Source organism: Lactuca virosa, chromosome 3, assembly GCF_052849685.1.
Source record: "Lactuca virosa cultivar CGN04683 chromosome 3, Lactuca_virosa_CGN04683_v6, whole genome shotgun sequence".
NCBI lineage: Eukaryota > Viridiplantae > Streptophyta > Magnoliopsida > Asterales > Asteraceae > Lactuca > Lactuca virosa.
This window is the reverse complement of record NC_136428.1, coordinates 425,375,030-425,378,914: the sequence shown is the minus strand read 5'-3', so window position 1 is coordinate 425,378,914 and position 3,885 is coordinate 425,375,030. Positions and strand designations below refer to the sequence as shown.

Genomic DNA, 3,885 nt, shown 5'->3' with positions numbered 1-3,885 from the left:
AAGAACCTTGTGTGTGAATGATAACTAATTTTCTGTTAATAGGAAGATAATTAAATAGTATGAACATCTTTTAATTATCAACCCCATATGTTTGTGTGACCACTTTATCATATGTCTAGGACTAACGAACGTGAAACTATAATTAATAAGAAAAATTAGGTAAATTCATGTGTGACCTTGTTTGATGACCATCAGCAAGAGGTTAACTAAAGGACCAATTTAGTTAGCTATTATAAGTCTAAATTAACCCGAATAAATAATCTAGTGAATTAAATTAAATTAGACAACTGATCACTGTTTGAGTTAGTTTGTTTTCTAAGGATTATCATAGCGAACGTAAGGCTAATCACTTGAATCGGTAGCCAATAGAAGAATTAATCCATTGCACTATTACCATAATATCAACCATAGGATCAATTGAGTTGAACTAAACAGAAGTCCCTTTTATTATTAAATTCAGTTAAATCTTTGTTTTTCTAGTTCTTAGCCTAAGTAGTATTAGTAAGTTTCTAGTCTTGTAAAACTAGAGAAAACCCATATTTACTATTTAATTTAGATAAAATTAGTCTTTAGTTTTAATTTACCGTTCCCTGAGTTCGACACTCTACTTACCCAACTATACCACTAAAAGACAGGTTCACTGCCTTTGTGTGCTTAATTTACAACTCAAAAGTAGGATTAAAACCAGTGCATTTCACACACATCAAGTTTTTGGCGCCGTTGCCGGGGAACGGTTCTAAATTAGCACTAATTTCTATTTTTATCGATCCTTTGTGTGGGATTTATCTTACACAAAGTTAATTCTTAGGTAATTTAGTAGTTAGTATAGGTTTTGATCAATCTCTGTTTTAATAAATTAAGTAGAAACTTTTTCTGTTTTTACCTTGAACTCGCCGAGTGCACTCGACGAAACTCGGCGAGTCCATCACTGTTCACAGTTTTAGCTTTTATTTTATTTTTGTTCTTTTTACGCGTTTTTCTTGTTTTATTTGCAGTTGTTTCATGACCCGAGGATCTGATACACCTTTGATCCCTCCTCTAGACGACCCGGAATCCGCCCTAAGGAAGAATAAAGGAAAATTCGTTGGAGAATCCGCTTCTTCAAGGAGTTCGCCACTAAAGAACCTAAAGTCCGTTTTCAGCAAGAAGAAGAGCAGCAAATCAGGAGCATCCAACGCCTCTTTGACAATCGAAGACCCAATTAAAGAAGACGCCGAGTACGAGACCGAGGAAGAAGAAGACCCTACATTCGGTCACGTTTCCGATTCCGACGACGAATTAGCTATTCTCATGGCTAACATTGAATGGGGGAATGGAAGAAGAGGATACGCGATGATACCGGACCGGGACTTGTGCAACCCGCAATTCCCGCTACTGCTACTTTTGAGCTCAAGGGTCACATCCTGGCTCTACTTAAGGAGATCCCCTTCACAGGCAAAGACCACGAAGACGCTTACAAACACTTGGACGAAGTCAATGATGTAGCTGATTATTTCAATGTTCCAAATGTGCCTCGGGAAACTCATCTACTTCGCATGCTTCCGGTTACTTTGAAGGGTGATGCCAAGGATTGTCTCAAGTCATTGCCCCCAGGATCTATCACTACATGGGCCCAAATGAAAGAAGAGTTCATTGATCAATTCTGCCCGCCATCCAAGATATCCAAGCTAAAGAAAGCCATAGCTAACTTTGAACAACAAGCTGGAGAATCACTATATGAAGCTTGGGAGAGGTACAAGAGCCTGCTAAGGAATTGCCCACATCATGACCTCAATAGTCAACAAGAAGTCTCCATCTTCTATGATGGAGTAAGTGTTACCACTAGGCAATTACTTGACTCGCAAGGTCCACTCACGAAGAAGGCACCTCCAGTGATAAAGCAACTAATTGAAGAATTCTCTAAGCATTCTAGAGAATACCACAATCCAAGAAATGATGTGACGAGGGGGGCCGCCTATGCAGCTTCAGAAGACTTGTCAGCAGTTATGGCTATGCTAAAAACCATGGATAGGAGGATGGATAAAATGGACCAAACGATACATGCTATTCGGGTGGGTTGCGAAAATTGCAATGGGCCTCACCTTACTAGAGACTGCGACTTGAAGAAGCGAAAACGGGCCATAGCATGGAGCATTACCGACATCAAGGGAATAAGTCCCTCTTATTGTTCACACAAGATTAACCTGGAAGAAGGAGCAAAGCCGGTTGTGCAGCACCAAAGAAGACTAAACCCAAATATGCAAGAGGTGGTCAAGAAAGAAATGGTCAAGCTTTTAGATGCGGGGATTATATATTCCATTTCCGACAGCCCGTGGGTGAGTCCGGTTCAAGTGGTGCCCAAGAAAGGAGGGATGACGGTCATAACCAACGAAAAGAATGAGCTTATTCCGACACGAACGGTAACCGGTTGGAGAGTGTGCATCGATTATCGAAAACTAAACGATGCCACTCGTAAAGACCATTTTCCCTTACCCTTTATTGATCAAATGTTAGAAAGATTATCGGGCCATAGTTATTATTGCTTCCAAGACGGATTTTTGGGTTATTTCCAAATACCCATAGACCCATCGGACCAAGAAAAGACCACATTCACTTGCCCAGTGGGACTTTTGCTTATCGACATGCCCTTTGGGATATGCAATGCACCCGCGACATTTCAAAGGTGCATGACAGCCATATTCCACGACATGGTGGAAAAATTCATGGAAGTCTTTATGGACGCTTTTTCTGTTTTTGGATCTTCCTTCCATGATTGTCTCACAAATCTTGACCTAATGCTTGCTAGGTGTGAAAAGACCGACTTAGTCCTTAGTTGGGAAAAATGTCACTTTATGGTTAAGGAGGGTATAGTTTTAGGCCACAAGGTTTCCAAATCGGGAATTGAAGTGGATAGGGCAAAGATTGACACTATTGCCAAATTACCTCCACCAACTAATGTGAAGGGTATTAGAAGTTTTCTAGGACACACGGGTTTTTACCGGCGTTTTATCAAAGATTTTTCTAAAATAACTAGACCTCTAACACAATTACTCCTAAAAGATGCACCATTTAATTTTACTAAAGAGTGTTTAGAGGCATTTGAATTTTTAAAGGAAAAATTGACTAATGCCCCGATCATTGTTGCACCAAATTGGAATTTACCATTTGAAATAATGTGTGATGCTAGTGATTTTGCATTAGGAGCTGTCCTTGGTCAAAGGGTTGATAAGCACTTCCGACCCATATATTATGCTAGCAAGACTTTAAATCCAGCCCAAGAAAACTACACCCCCACGGAAAAGGAATTATTAGCTGTGGTGTACGCTTTTGATAAATTCCGCCCTTATTTAGTTTTATCTAAAACAACTGTTTTTACTGACCACTCTGCTATCAAGTATTTGTTTGCCAAACAGGATGCCAAGCCAAGATTGATACGATGGGTTCTACTTCTTCAAGAGTTTGACATAGAGATACGCGACAAAAAGGGAATGGAGAATGTAGCAGCTGACCACTTGTCAAGGCTTGAAAACCCGCGATTGCAAGAAGATAAAGTTGGAGATGATTTTCCGGACGAGTATATTATGGTGACTGTGGGAGAAGAACCATGGTTTGCAAATATAGCTAATTACTTAGCTAGCAATTACATCCCAAAAGATCTCACAAGTCAACAAAAGAAGAAATTCTTTTCCGAGATAAAGTATTACTTTTGGGATGAACCATATCTTTTCCGAAGCTGCGCGGATGGAATCATATGAAGATGCGTGTTCGGGAATGAAATCTGGAAAATATTGGAGCAATGTCATAGCGGGCCCACGGGTGGACATCATGGAGCACATTACACTGCTAAGAAGATCTTTGACATTGGGTTTTACTGGCCCACAATTTTTAAAGATGCAACCCAATTTG

The 3,885-nt window shown here is 39.9% G+C and overlaps 1 non-coding gene across 1 annotated transcript; it reads right to left on the bottom strand.

Moving 5' to 3' along the window:
• Positions 1–1,664: 1,664 nt before the first annotated feature.
• Positions 1,665–1,771, bottom strand: LOC145167938 (small nucleolar RNA R71). The gene has a single exon (XR_013741537.1). It is a non-coding gene; the product is annotated as a small nucleolar RNA R71 (small nucleolar RNA).
• Positions 1,772–3,885: the final 2,114 nt, after the last annotated feature.